This window comes from Acanthopagrus latus, chromosome 21 (genome assembly GCF_904848185.1).
Source record: "Acanthopagrus latus isolate v.2019 chromosome 21, fAcaLat1.1, whole genome shotgun sequence".
In the NCBI taxonomy this organism is placed as follows: Eukaryota; Metazoa; Chordata; class Actinopteri; order Spariformes; family Sparidae; genus Acanthopagrus; species Acanthopagrus latus.
Window position 1 is genome coordinate 26,282,187 of NC_051059.1, and position 15,662 is coordinate 26,297,848.

The following is a 15,662-nucleotide window of genomic DNA, read 5'->3' on the forward strand; positions in this document are numbered from 1 at the left end:
TGTTAGAAACCACGTGGCCCTCGTCTGATCTGGCAGCTCGTCCTGGTTTGGCCTCAGCTGCGTCAGAGCGCCACTTCTCCCCAGGTTCACCAGAGGAAACACCACTGCACAAAATGCTTTTCCTCCCAGCTGCTGCTCTGTGCTGTCTGTGTTCAGGTGAGTGTTTCCAGCCAATCAGGAGCCAACAAAGTCCACCTGGAACAAACACTGTCACACTCACCTTCATCTATCTGTCTGCTTCTCTACAGCGCTGGTTGCCATGGCAGCACAGCTGATTCAGGACGATTTAACATTGACCAGGAGAGTTGATGGAGACGTCTCCTTCAGCTGTCGAGGAACTGAACAGTGTGACAGCAACTATGTAGTCTGGTACCAGAAGAAAGACACAGAAACATTCAGAGTGATTCTTGATATTGACAGGCGTAATGGTAACATAGATACGTCGTACAGTACTCATCCTCAGAAAAATGATTTCTCAGCTGTGAATAATCAGAATGGCTGGGAGTTGGAAATCCAGAGAGTTAAACTCCTTCATTCAGCCACCTACTACTGCTCCTGTGAGAAGAGTGATCCCACAGTGAGAAATGATCCGAGCAGCCTGAACAAAAACCAACAGATGAACAGACGTCAAACAGTGTTTGTGACAGGAAGAGAGCAGTAAACCACAGCCCAGGTTCACATGTTTCACCTCCATCTCAGCCACAGTCACAAACACACTGAACTGAGGGATTTATTTCATATTCTATTTATTTATATGTTGATCAGATATTCCAGCAGGTTTATCGTTGTTTCACACAGAGAGGAAAAAGCAGACAAACACAATGAGAAAATAAAGAGGAAAATAATTCAGTTACAAACTCAAACATAATCCAGATGAATCAGTAAAACAACAAACATGCTTCAGAATATTTCAATAAAATGATATCAAACAGAATCAAATATTTACAGCCCAACGTCCTGCTGCTGAATAAAGTCCATCCGTCCCTCACAACACTAATGTGCTCTGAATGAAAACACTTCCAGCAGCACTTGTTGTTTAACACCTTTCAGCACATTTCACCACATCATTTCACTTCAGGACATTTTAAAAGACAAATCTTGGACACATAGTAAGTAAGTAAGTTTTTATTTAAAAGCACTTTTTTCAAGACAAAGTTTGCAAAGTGCTGTACAGGGAACCGTAATGATAAAACATAATTGAAAATATCATTAAACAACATAAATGTAAACAAAATAAAATAGATAAGATAAAATTAACCAAACATACATGTACAGATATGTGCAAAGAATAATTACAGTTGTATTGTAGGGAATGCAAGAAGGTAGAGATGGGTTTTGAGAAGTTTTTTGAATATATTTAGTGATTCAGCTGCTCTGACAGAAGAGGGCAGACTGTTCCAGAGGGATGGGGCCCTGACGGCAGAAGCATTGTTACCCTTAGATTTGAGGAAGCAGCAGGTACGGATAGGAGGCCGAGGTCAGAAGATCTGAGTGGTCTAGAGGTGCAGTAAGGGTGCAAGAGTTCAGAAATGTAGGGAGGGGCAAGACCATGAAGGGCCTTGTATGTGAGGAGTAGTGTCTCGAAGTCTATTCTGTATTTTACTGGGAGCCACTGAAGGGATGCAAGAACTGGTGTGATGTGGGATCTGCGATTGGTTTTGGTTTGTAGTCTGGCTGCAGCGTTTTGTACGAGCTGCAGGCGAGACAGGGCTGCACGGCTGAGACAGGTGAAGAGAGCATTGCATTAGTCAAGATGAGAGAAAATCAGGTGTGGATTAGAAGTTCAAGATGGCTGGTTGTTAGCATTGATTTGATTTTTGAGATGTTCCGGAGTTGGAAAAAGCAGGATTGTACAAGTTTGTTTCTGTGTGCTCATTAGAGGCCTGCAGCAGCCACAGATACTGGATTTATTCTCTGTTATCTGTCAGAGTGTTTGATTTATTGATTGCTGTCGGGATGTTCACAGATTTTCTATAAATAAAACAAAATTCTTCTAGAATAACTGACCGACCCGAGTTTGAACAGAAAGCATTCAGAATCCTGTCAGACTGACAGAATGGCAGGATTCAGAGGAACAATGGTCCAGAGAGAGTCAGAGAAAACTTCTTCATCAAAGCTCCAGAAGATCATTTGTAACCTGCGTTACAGCAACAATATTTACACATTTGTATTTTGTGTGATTTGCCAACAAAACTGTGTAAATACAAATTCCAGGATTCTGTAAAAATTTGTCAGATGTAATGAAACATTAAGTTTTAACTACAAACTAAACTCTCAGGACTCTTTTTTCTGTGTGGCTCTGTGCTTCTATAAATTCAGAGTCAGATTGCAGAGCTAAGTCAGTTTCTATCAGTCGGTCGGTTTCTATTTCTATCACACGGCAGCTTCAGCCGAGCCGTCGAACGGCAGCGGCGGCCTTATCTGTGAGCCGCAGGGGCTGATGGGAGCTCTGAGGACCTGTTAGAAACCACGTGGCCCTCGTCTGATCTGGCAGCTCGTCCTGGTTTGGCCTCAGCTGCGTCAGAGCGCCACTTCTCCCCAGGTTCACCAGAGGAAACACCACTGCACAAAATGTTTTTCCTCCCAGCTGCTGCTCTGTGCTGTCTGTGTTCAGGTGAGTGTTTCCAGCCAATCAGGAGCCAACAAAGTCCACCTGGAACAAACACTGTCACACTCACCTTCATCTATCTGTCTGCTTCTCTACAGCGCTGGTTGCCATGGCAGCACAGCTGATTCAGGACGATTTAACATTGACCAGGAGAGTTCACGGAGACGTCTCCTTCAGCTGTCGAGGAACTGACCAGTGTGGCAGCTATGTATACTGGTACCAGAAGAAAGACACAGAAACATTCACAAGGATTCTACTCATTAGGCTGAGTGATTGTAACATACTTCATAGGTTCGATCATTCTCAGAAAAATGATTTCTCAGCTGTGAATAATCAGAACGCCTGTGAGTTGGAGATCCAGACAGTTAAACTCCTTCATTCAGCCACCTACTACTGCTCCTGTTGGAAGAAAGATCCCACAGTGAGAAATGATCCGAGCAGCCTGAACAAAAACCAACAGATGAACAGACGTCAAACAGTGTTTGTGACAGGAAGAGAGCAGTAAACCACAGCCCAGGTTCACATGTTTCACCTCCATCTCAGCCACAGTCACAAACACACTGAACTGAGGGATTTATTTCATATTCTATTTATTTATATGTTGATCAGATATTCCAGCAGGTTTATTGTTGTTTCACACAGAGAGGAAAAAGGAGACAAACACAAACACAATGAGAAAATAAAGAGGAAAATAATTCAACTACAAACTCAAACATAATCCAGATGAATCAGTAAAACAACAAACATACTTCAGAATATTTCAATAAAATGATATCAAACAGAATCAAATATTTACAGCCCAACGTCCTGCTGCTGAATAAAGTCCATCCGTCCCTCACAACACTAATGTGCTCTGAATGAAAACACTTCCAGCAGCACTTGTTGTTTAACACCTTTCAGCACATTTCACCACATCATTTCACTTCAGGACATTTTAAAAGACAAATCTTGGACACATGTCAGTCTGTGTACTTTGAGGCCATTAGATTTCCTTTTTGAAGTCAAAAATCAAAGAAATAGGAAAGGATTTGTGTCCAGTTTTCGTTTTGAAATTAGAAACCAAAACAAGAGAAATTACTCATTGACTGATTGTAGTTGCATAGTTCCATGTCCATGTGTCCTGGTAGATTAACTTGCTGTAGCCTCCTGTTTCTTCTGCACAGCTTCGTCCTGTAAATGACAACATCCAGTCTCAGAATATGAAAAAACAGGCTTTTTTTTCCATTTATGTTTTCTAGTGATTTTATTTTTTGTTATATGAAATAGATTTTCCAAATTTGACTCATCCCTTTTTGACCATGAAAAAGAAAAACGGCTTTTATTTCAATCTCATTTTTTAAATTTAAAACCAAAATGAAATAACCACTAGTTTTTTGTTTTTAATATCCGTTTCTGAAAGGAAAATCAAATGACCAAAAGATACACAGACCAGGCTGGTAACAAAGGATCTGGCACTAAAATGTGTTTGGTGTTCAGATTTGATCAGCATCGTGTTCCACTAGCTCGCTAACAGCTTTAGCAAAACATCACCTGGTCCTGTGGAAGACTCCGGTCATACACAGTGATGCAGAGTGCAAAGGTCAGAGTGAGCAGACAGACAGGTACAGATGTAGACAGACAGGTAGCCTGTCCAATCATTTCATACGGGTCCAATAAAACCATTGGACGGGCTTATTAGAGGCCTGCAGCAGCCACAGATACTGGATTTATTCTCTGTTATCTGTCAGAGTGTTTGATTTATTGATTGCTGTCAGGATGTTCACACATTTTCTGTAAATATAACAAAAAATGCTTCTAGAATAACTGACCGACCCGAGTTTGAACAGAAAGTATTCAGAATCCTGTCAAACTGACAGAATGGCAGGATTCAGAGGAACAATGGTCCAGAGAGAGTCAGAGAAAACTTCTTCATCAAAGCTCCAGTTTTGCTGCTGTGTGTGATAACAGTACGTTGTATTCAGCAGATGATGAGCGAACTTCGATTCGCAACTGGTTGAGGGAGAGATGACCATAGTGCACCGTATGGTCGTTGTGTTATTCTTTGTTGTCTGGTAAGCTCTCGCTTAGCTTCTTTCCTTTTACTAACTCACACATCCGCACACACACCTCCATGCATATATATCCCGGGTAATACACATATGTAATCTTATGAGCGATCTGTTGGAGACCTATAGTTAACAACCCCACTGTAACATACGTGTCTAGCGATTTTCCTTCTTACTGACTGCACAGGCAGACGCCTCTTGGTAACACAACTCCCTTTTTAGGATCTGTGGGTCTAACCCCTCCAAATTCACCTCGGGTGTGATCAAAGTGCAAATGAAGCCAAAGACGACTGTTCAAATTTTACGTATTTGTGCAATGATCATCTTTGGTCAGCACACTTACTCCCGCCATTTTTTAATTCAAGGTATGTGATTCAGCAGAATCAGAATCATCACCTCTGAATTCGTGTTTTCACGTGACTTCAACAAGTCATGTTCGGTGTTTCCTGTAGTCTCTCTAACGAGATTTCCCGAGTCACGCCCACCAATTTTGTAGTCCGGAGAATGTGACTTCCCGAGCCCCCACAGTCAAGTCAACATGGCTAACGTAACCACAACTCAGAGCTACAAATTCATTGTGCTGTTCAGAGAAATACAGCTCAGTATTCAGGATGACCTGACAATTAAAAAATTAGACACACCAGAGCAAGTTTAACTATCAGGAAGTTTCTACTGAGGGAGGGAAGTCGTATCACCGTGAATCTTTGCAGTAACATGGTCAGAGCTCTCCTCTTATATATGATGTTTCTGGATTAATATTGCAGCTGCATTAATGTGATGTGCCATTTTACTGCAGGTTGAGCTCACTGTAACTACTTTATGCACTGTTGGCTAGTTTAATCTGCTGCAATGCATCATATTCTATAAGAGTTTATTCAGCTGAAGAAGGAAGAGAAAAGGAAGAGAAAAGGAAGAGAGAAGTCAACACATAAAGGAACACTTCCTCCTTCAGTTTATCACAAACGTTCAACAGCAACACATCTGGAGATTCATGGTTTTCACTGGACAGGAAGGTGATGAAAATCTGTAATCTGAAAAGTTAAAAGTAACTAAAGTTGTCAGACAAATGTAGTGGAGTAGAGTTAAATATCTGCCTCTGGGTAGAAACATAAAGTAACATCAAATAGAAATCTTCAAGTAGCAGGTGGACAGAGGATGCTGTCAGCACAGCCCTTACACACCTGGACCAGCCCAACACATATGTAAGAGTGCTGTTTGTGGACTTCAGCTGAGTATTCAACAGGGTCATCCCCCTCAAAGTGAGCAACCTGGGTCTAGACAGTTCACTGTGCATATGGATACTGGACTGTCTTAGCAACAGACCACAAAACGTCAGGATGGGAGGCCGCACATCATCCACTCTCATCCTAAACACTGGCACACCACAGCAGTGGCACACCAGTTACCATCCGCCAAGGAGACGGCAGAGGAAATGATGAACCATGTGTTTCGAGTCCACGGATTTCCTAAGGACATCCTTCGACATGGAGCAAACACCTGGTCTGGGTAGAGTATGCTCACAATTCGTTGCCCACCTCTGCTACTGGTCTTTCTCCCTTTCATTGTGCCCTAGGTTAGCACCCCCCGCTGTTTCCAGACAATGAAATGGAAGTGTCGGTTCCCTCCGCCTACGCCATGGGTTCGATGTTGCCGACGCATCTGGGCAGCCGCCCGACAGGTACTGATCTGCCAGGGAGACTAGGTTGAAAGGACGGCAGATCTTAGAAGGCGTCCTGCTCCCAACTATCAGCAGGGTCAGAGAGTATGGCTGTCAGCGAAGGATTTGAACCTCAAAGTCCCATCCAAGAAGTTAGCTCCTCAGTTCGTGGGTCCCTTCCCCATCACTAGGATTATTGGTCCTGCGCCTGTTCGACTGCATCTGCCCCGGTCCCTTCGGGTACACCCAACCTTCCATGTAAGTCAAGTCAAGCCAGTCAAGGAAAGCAAGATGGTGCTGATCACCACGCCCCCACCACCATCCAAGGTCATTGAAGGAGGTCCAGTGTACAAAGTGAAGCGACTGTTGGCAGTTCATAACCAGGGCCAGGGCAGGCAATGGGTACCATCCCGTCACATCATAGACACCAACCTCATGACAGACTTTCATCGGGATCATCCTGATCAGCCTGGGCCGTCAGGATTCGGGCTTGCATTCCTCAAATGAAGTATTGCCAAGTTTTATTTTCTGTATTTGTTCCTCTTGAGAAGAGTGATTTTGATTTAATAGTTTTCTGATTAGGATTTGATTTTCAGTTTAAAATCTTTCATAACCATTTGATTTCCTCCTTGTGGAGCACTTTTTGTTGTACCTTTTGTATATACTTAGTGTAGATAATTTTCATAGCCTGTGTGCTGTCCTCTTCGGAGTGTTTTTGTTTCATTTAAATTTTCATCGTACTTACATCTCTCATCAGACGGTGAAGGCCCAGCCGAGACATTACTTCCTCAGAAAGCTAAAGCACGCTCACCTCCCTCAACAACTGCTGACCAACTTCTATCAGTCAGTGACAGAAAGCCTCCTGACCTGCTGCTGCACAGTGTTTCTCCAGCTGCACAACACGGGACAGGAAGGACCTGCAGAGGGTGGTGAGGACAAGCAGAGCGTGTCATCGGGACGACACCCCCTCTCAGAGACATTTACACCCCTGCCCTCTGGGAAGAGATATAGATCTATCAGATCTGAAACAAACAGACTGAAGAACAGTTTCTTCTCCCAACGCCGCATTTATATCTCGTCAACAGTTGAACTGTAAATAGTTTTATTAATTGCACATTATCAGGCCCGGTGCCACTGTCCTTTATTAGCTCTAACAGGTAGTTACCTTTACATCTAAAGGGGTCTTGAGGGTGAACTCATGATTGTCGACCCATCTGTGGATGATCACTGTGTAATGTTCATCCAAACTATACAAATAGTTCACTGCAACATGACAATATCAGCTGCCTTCATTTCCCTGAGTCACCTCAGACATCATCACAACAGTTGCCCCCCTGAGAGATTTGGCAGGAGCTGCCACTGGAGCTGGTGGAGCTGTCAGAGTCAGGAAAACAAGAGGTTACAGAACCACAGCCACAGGAGACTGATTCAGCACAGGAACTGGAGACAGCTGCAGCTCAGCTCAGACAGGTTGCTGCAGAACAGGAACAGAGGACTGCTGCAAGGCAGAGCAGGAGGCCGGCAGCTGGAGGTCTGGACGGGGATCAGGAAAGACCGCCGGTCCGGCTCTGGAGCCAGTCTGCTGACCTGCAGACAAGGAAGCAGGAACAGGTGTCGACTGGGCCGCAAACTGAGGACCAGGAACTGGTGGACCTGCTGGTGGAGCTAGATAACAAGTCAGAATCAACCAAGTCAATGAATGAAGTTCATCCTCTGGGGACCAAGAATGTCTGTAGAAAATGTCATGTCAGTCCATCCATCCATCCTTTGGTCCAGGTCCAATCCATGTGGACTAAAGTAGTGGAGCGACAGACATCAGCATCCACAGAGCAACACTGCTAGTGTGTCTAAAAAGACAATAAAAGAAGAGACAGTCATGTTGATATGAACATTAGAGAAACACATCATGGAGCTGAAACATGATCCTGCTTCATCATTTGGACTCGTTCACCTCAGCCGACACGTTCAACAGCACACAGGTTTTTGTATTACTCTGTCTCACTGTGGGAGGAGGTGTACACCTGATCTTTGGCTCTGGAACTAAACTGGTTGTAACAGGTAAGAATAAAGCTTCATTTTCCTTCAGTTGTTTTATTGAACAAGTGTAAAATGTGTTTTTAATGAGTTTCTGCTGCTTCAGGCTTTACATGTTAGTTTGTTGATAATTAGTAGAGAATTCTTGCGGCCGTGCAGCTATTGTTCCATAAAAAGGTTCATAACTCCTGAAAAGATGTTTAAATCTCACTGCACAGCTGAAGTTCTTCTTTATTTCTGCAGGAGATCAAACTGATTCATAGAGAAAAAGTTTGATGTTGACAATGTTACAAATATACAGTATTTGATCCTCTCAGTAATTCAGCACCATCTCTTGTTTTTATAAAACATCATCATATATGATATTAAACATCATTTAATATATGTCAGTAAATATATTTGAAAAACATACAATTTTAAATAGGTTGTATAGGATCATTAATAATTCATTAATAAATGGTCAAATGTGTTTCATATGATGGTACAAATGTCTTTTAGTGTGAAATATATTTATACATGAAGACAAAAACATACTGAACATGATGTTACAATAAATATAATATATGCACATAAATTTATATATTTCAAGATGTGATATCAGATGTTATATAATGTTACACACATATATGTGTTTCCTTGTTAATCTGATGTTAATGTAAATATAACAATTAATAGTAAATGAAGCTTAGCACAATTTAAAAGTAAATATATTGTGTAAACGTATGATGGTAAATATTGTGTATATGACACTGCACATATTATAATTCAACTGAGACGCGTTATATATTCATTTTATATTATATTATATATCATATTATGTTACAAGAATTACATTTTAAATTACATTTCTGATTTTAAATCTCAAACTGCATCAAGACATTGTATTTTATATGATGGTACAAATGTCTTTAACTGTAAAATATATTTATACATGAAGACAAACACTGAAGATGGCATCACAATAAATATATAATAAAGAAATTATACTACAATATAAAAAAAACATTATATTTTGAAAAAAAAACTTTACAGTATGATGAACAATGGCACTTGAAACTATGTATTTTCTATGTTGATAGACTTTTAAATATTTTAAACATAATAATGAATATATTGACTCATAATTTAACATATCATTTAAACAATGAAAAATAATAATTCCAAACCTAATTTCAAATAAGTATCCAAATAAGTACATGTATGCAGCACATGATGGTAAATATTGTGTACAACATACTGTTTTTTAAAAAAAAAACGTATATCATGTTATTCGATATTGTATTTTAATTTATAATATAATATTATGACATTTGATCACTAAATGTGATGATCAATAAATTATCACCTGTCTTCATGTTATATTACAGATAATTTATTATTCAAATTGAACTGAACATTTCATTGTAATTGTGTATACATTTTAAAATACTGAAATACAAATTAGTGATATTGTTGATAAACTGTTTTTCTTTAGCAGCTGGACTAAAGTACAGGATGTTAAATCTGTAATATGTTAGACATGTTGTAATCAACTAAAAAGTATTTTATGTCAATGTAAAAATATATTTCATTATAAGATATATATTAACATAATATTTAGAGAAGGTCTTAAATTTTGCGACGATCATTATCACAATTATATCATGTTTCATATAATTAAATCAAGTTTTACCTTCTCTTATATTAAATAATGTCTTTATTCACACTAGTCATGTGAAAACATGTATTTGTAATTTAGTGAATTTAAGACAACATGAAATTCAAGATGCATTTTTAAAAATATGTATAATATGTGGTGGATAATGTAAACATTAAAATGTCAGCGTGTATTAAACTTGAGGGTAAATATGTCCTTTATTATAATCTGTCTTTTATCATGATACAGATGAAGATTTTCCATTGTATGAAAATATGATGTTATATTATTATTAGTAAGAGTCATAATAATGATGAATGTGCAGATTGAAAGAAAGAAGTGCTGAACACATGATGTTGTTTGTCCCCATATAACATATGATGACATGACATGATGAGTGTGTTTGATGTGCAGGTGAATCCAGTCTATGTGTTGAACTTTGTGCTGTATTGATGAGTAGTTTAGTGATCAGAGTCCATGTAGTTTCCAGGATCACACTGAATGCAGTGCAGTGCTGGAAGCTGCTGTTGACTGTGTCAATGTGTGTCTGTGCTGCTTGTTGCTGCTGTCAAACTTCAGATGAGCAGGTAGTGAAGCCCGTGGTGAGCGTGTACCCAGCAGCATCCAGAGCCCACCTGGAGGGGAGGAGCTCCCTGCTGTGTGTGGCCTCAGCCATGTTTCCTCCTCTGGTCCGCTTCTCCTGGAAAAGACGAAAGGAGGATCAGGAGCAGTGGCTCCCTGCTGAGGGAGAGCAGCTGGAGCTCAGAGAGTCGGAACGCGCCGCCGCCATCTTGCTGGTTGAAGGGAACGCCACCTCCACGTATAAATACCACTGCTCCGTCCAGCACGAGTGGGGCACAGTGGAGGTCCCAACAGAACAAGGTGATGAAGGCTTGGTGACTGTGTTCAGCAGTGATTCAGCTTCATGTGGAGACGCTGTCAAAGACGGCAGAGGAGCAGAGGACTGACATTTCTTTTGGCCTCTTTTCTGTTTCAGAGGTTCCAGCAGCTCCAGCAGCCTCCTGTCCTCCAGAGAGAGAGCCAGCAGACCTGCCAGCTCTGCAGCAAGCTGACTGTAAGATCACCTGCTGCCTCTCTGCATGGACAGCTCCAATGTTCTGCTGCAGTTAGGGCTGCAGATCAGTCTGTTCACTTTCTGCTCATCACTGAAGGAGTTAAACAGACACTCCCTGATTCTGTTAGAGTGTCCAACAGCACAACTAATACCAGTGACAGAGCTTTCACTCCACACTCTGACAGATAACACGTTTTAAGGCAACTATACTATATTTTGGCCTTTGAGGCAGCTATAGAAACTTTGAGGATTATATCTTAAAGCTCCACTATAAATATTTCTATATGGAGAATGAATCTAATGACTGTGTGTGCAGTGAAATGTGAAACTAACACTGTCTGTGTGTGTGTGTGTGTGTGTGTGTGTGTGTGTCAGTGTCCTTCCAGTCTCAGTGCAGGGTGAAGCTGCTCTGTGTGCTCTACACAGTGCTGATAGTGAAGAGTCTGGTGTACTGCTGTGGACTCTCTCTGCTGAGGATCCTCTGAAACAAGGGACCGTCCACCAGCTGCTCACATGCTGACTGACTGTTTCCTGCTCGCCTTTTCTCACCATCAGATCTCATCAGTTCGTCTCATTGATCACTTTGATCAGCAGTCACAAATGTCAATGTTCATGTTTTGTGGTTGGTTGTAAAATGAATCTTTTGATGCACAGGTTAGATTCAGTCATCCTACATATATAAATACGTATATACACATATATATCTGCAGTGACTGAGTATAAATTCCGTGGTATAGTGTTATTTTCATCCTCTAGTTTATTTCCACTTTGAATTGTGACTTGTATAATAATAGAACATGAAGCTGAATCATTAGCTGTCTGCTAGATATTTGATTGTTTTAATATTTTTCTCTTCTTGTCTTTCTTTTTAATACATTATGCAGAGTGTGGCAGCTTTGTTCAATTCTTTCACTGTAACATTCTCAATAAAGTGAAAAATCACAGTGTGTGTGTTAGAAACAGTTTGTTTTTATGGATTTCAGTTTGTCGTCAGAGCAAATCATCAGAAACAGAATCAACTTCATGGACCATGTATGGTGACGCCTACAAGTCATTTGACTCTGGTTGGAATTAGCTCTCAATATACTTTCACACAGCAGCAAGAACAAATGTAGAGGAAGATGTGAATATTAGCATACAGCTAAACAAGGACAACAAAGCTAAAGAAAGAGAAGCAAACAGAAACATAGTGCTATTATATACAAGTCAGTAGGTGTGGCTGTGCCACCAGGTTCAGTGCTGAGCCCCTTTTATAATTGTGTCAGTGTGGATGTCAAACTCTACGCTGATGACACTGTTGTTTCCACACATGAACAAACAGCAGAGCGAGCTGCTTTCAAGCTACAACTGCTATAAAATGATCACACAGCAGCTTCATCAGTGGCCTTCCAAGTTGGTGTCAGGCTGCAGAAACTGTCAGTAAACTGTCACCTTTACAGAATCAATCAAACAGAATCAACAGATCTTTTATTTGAGCTTCTCAGCTCCCAGGTTTGTCTCCCAGGTGAATAAGACAGATGGAAGCTGAGACAGTGAGTACTGAGCGCTGTAACTGTTGTAACTGTCGTTGTGTTGTTGAAGCTGCAGAGCAGAAACCCACACAGCCCGTCTGCTGCAGGAAAGGAAGTGCTGGTTGGCTCTCAACAGTTTTTTCTGAGTCCTAATAACCACTGAGAACAGATTCATATCTGCTGCTGTACACACTCATCAACTCCTCTCCCTCTCTGGACTGGTTTGTCTTTTCTCTTGTTGTCTGGAAGCCTTTTTTCCACTGAGCCCTCCACCCACACAAAGTTAGACTGAGCCCAGAGACCAACAGTGACCCCCCACCTGGAGCTCACGTCCATGAATATAATGAAGAACTACTTGTATTAGTATTTATTTTCCTTTAGCTCTTTTCATTCAGAATCTCAGACAAACAGCTGTGTCTTTATTTAATGTTTTCTGTAAAAGTTATTTTCAGATGAAGCTCCAATGAAAGTTCAGTGAAGCTCATCACAGACCAACAAAAAAAAAAAATTGTTCCCATCTCTGTTCATAGTTCAGTGTTATTTTACCTGTTCGGCTATTTTTTTTCCATGTCAGGCTTTATTTTTCATTTCACCGTTTAAATCATCTTTGTCTCAATGTGTAGATTTCATTCCTGCTCAGTCAGTCAGCATTCTTTGGGGGAAATTTGGGCTGTTTTCCATTTATTTGTTGGATTTTTGACCTCTACCTGGAGGAAGTAGAGAGCAGAACCCTGAGCTCCTTCCAGGGAACAGAACCAGATTCAGTGAAATGACAGAAATGTAAGGAGACGTTTAAGGCTTCAAATCACAGTCGAGGAGTTTTGTGGATTTGTCCTTTTGTCTTTTCATCACAGCTGTTCAACAACAGATAACAGTCTGTGCTACTAAATTCACCACCAGCCTGAATGTGTTGCTGCTCACATGAATGTGTGTTTCTATTTCTATCACACTGCAGCTTCAGCCGAGCCGTCAATCGGCAGCGGTGGCCTCATCTGTGAGCCGCAGGGGCTGATGGGAGCTCTGAGGACCTGTTAGAAACCACGTGGCCCTCGTCTGATCTGGCAGCTCGTCCTGGTTTGCCCTCAGCTGCGTCAGAGCGCCACTTCTCCCCAGGTTCACCAGAGGAAACACCACTGCACAAAATGCTTTTCCTCCCAGCTGCTGCTCTGTGCTGTCTGTGTTCAGGTGAGTGTTTCCAGCCAATCAGGAGCCAACAAAGTCCACCTGGAACAAACACTGTCACACTCACCTTCATCTATCTGTCTGCTTCTCTACAGCGCTGGTTGCCATGGCAGCACAGCTGATTCAGGACGATTTAACATTGACCAGGAGAGTTGATGGAGACGTCTCCTTCAGCTGTCGAGTAACTGACCAGTGTGACAATGATAAATTTCATCCAGAGTGGTACCAGAAGAAAGACAATGAAACATTCAAAAGGATTTTGTATTATGACAGGAACACTTGTGACATAAAGCACAAGGACGATCATCCTCAGAAGGATGATTTCTCAGTTGTCAATATTCAGAACGGTTGTGTGTTGAAGATCCAGAAAGTTAAACTCCTTCATTCAGCCACCTACTACTGCCTCTGTTCGAAGAAAGATCCCACAGTGAGAAATGATCCGAGCAGCCTGAACAAAAACCAACAGATGAACAGACGTCAAACAGTGTTTGTGACAGGAAGAGAGCAGTAAACCACAGCCCAGGTTCACATGTTTCACCTCCATCTCAGCCACAGTCAGTAAAACAACAAACATCCTTCAGAATATTTCAATAAAATGATATCAAACAGAATCAAATATTTACAGCCCAACGTCCTGCTGCTGAATAAAGTCCATCCGTCCCTCACAACACTAATGTGCTCTGAATGAAAACACTTCCAGCAGCACTTGTTGTTTAACACCTTTCAGCACATTTCACCACATCATTTCACTTCAGGACATTTTAAAAGACAAATCTTGGACACACAGTAAGTAAGTAAGTTTTGATTTAAAGGCAGTTTTTTCAAGACAAAGTTTGCAAAGTGCTGTACAGGGAAACGTAAAGATAAAACATAATTGAAAATATTGTTAAACAACATAAATGTGGACAAAATAAGTTAGATAAGATAAAATAAACCAAACATGCATGTACAGATATCTGCAAAAAATAATTACAGTTGTATTGTAGGGAATGCAAGAAGGTAGAGATGAGTATTGAGAAGGTCTTTAAACATATTTAGTGATTCAGCTGCTCTGACAGAAGAGGGCAGACTGTTCCAGAGGGATGGGGCCCTGACGGCAGAAGCATTGTTACCCTTAGATTTGAGGAAGCAGCGGGTACAGATAGGAGGCCGAGGTCAGGAGATCTGAGTGGTCTAGAGGTGCAGTAAGGGTGCAAGAGTTCAGAAATGTAGGGAGGGACAAGACCATGAAGGGCCTTGTATGTGAGGAGTAGTGTCTTGAAGTCTATTCTGTATTTTACTGGGGGCCATTGAAGGGATGCAAGAACTGGTGTGATGCGGGATCTGCGATTGGTTTTGGTTTGTAGTCTGGCTGCAGCGTTTTGTACGAGCTGCAGGCGAGACAGGGCTGCACGGCTGAGACAGGTGAAGAGAGCATTGCATTAGTCAAGGTGAGAGAAAATCAGGGTGTGGATTAGAAGTTCAAGATGGCTGGTTGTTAGCATCGAATTGATTTTGGAGATGTTCCGGAGTTGGAAAAAGCAGGATTGTACAAGTTTGTTTATGTGTGCTGATTAGAGGCCTGCAGCAGCCACAGATACTGGATTTATTCTCTGTTATCTGTCAGAGTGTTTGATTTATTGATTGCTGTCGGGATGTTCACAGATTTTCTATAAATAAAACAAAAAAATGCTTCTAGAATAACTGACCGACCCGAGTTTGAACAGAAAGCATTCAGAATTCTGTCAAAGTGACAAAATGGCAGGATTCAGAGGAACAATGGTCCAGAGAGAGTCAGAGAAAACTTCTTCATCGAAGCTCCAGAAGATCATTTGTAACCTGCGTTACAGCAACAATATTTACATATTTGTATTTTGTGTGATTTGCCAACAAAACTGTGTAAATACAAATTCCAGGTTTCTATAACAATTTGTC

At 41.2% G+C, this 15,662-nt stretch overlaps 1 pseudogene; it reads left to right on the plus strand.

Moving 5' to 3' along the window:
* The first annotated feature begins 113 nt into the window (after positions 1-113).
* Positions 114-15,205, plus strand: LOC119011208 (annotated as a pseudogene).
* Positions 15,206-15,662: the final 457 nt, after the last annotated feature.